Below are 528 nucleotides of genomic sequence, written 5' to 3' on the forward strand. Positions count from 1 at the left end.
ACACACGACACACTTAAGATTACTTATGGGCGTAGGGTCTGCTACTGGATCCAACTCTTTAGTTATCCACCCCAAAGCCCATCTTTTGCTAAGAAAATAGGAGAAAACCAAATAACAAAGACAATAGTATAGCTCGTATATTAGGTACTGAAATCGAAAATGTATATATGTATTGTGTGTACAACAGTACAAGTTAGCAAATCCCTTACTTTATCAATACAAAAAGACAGAAGTAAAGCAAAGGACTTGCTTCTGTCAATACAAAAAAAGCTTTTGGTGATACAATAGTAAACATGAGTTGCATTACGTCACGACCTTCTTGGGTCAGCAATCTATTTACGTCACTCTTCCTTAAGAATGCAAACTACATGTCGTTTTTGAAATCCATCTCTTATGGACACTGCTTGCCGAATCTCCAAATTCATTCGTGACATCGTGCTATCTAAAGCCAAATAACGTATCTCCCATGCTACTCGAAAGGAATGAATGGTTTACGATTTCACCAAACAAAAAAAAAAAAAAAAAAAA

Source organism: Camelina sativa, chromosome 19 (genome assembly GCF_000633955.1).
Source record: "Camelina sativa cultivar DH55 chromosome 19, Cs, whole genome shotgun sequence".
Taxonomy (NCBI): domain Eukaryota; kingdom Viridiplantae; phylum Streptophyta; class Magnoliopsida; order Brassicales; family Brassicaceae; genus Camelina; species Camelina sativa.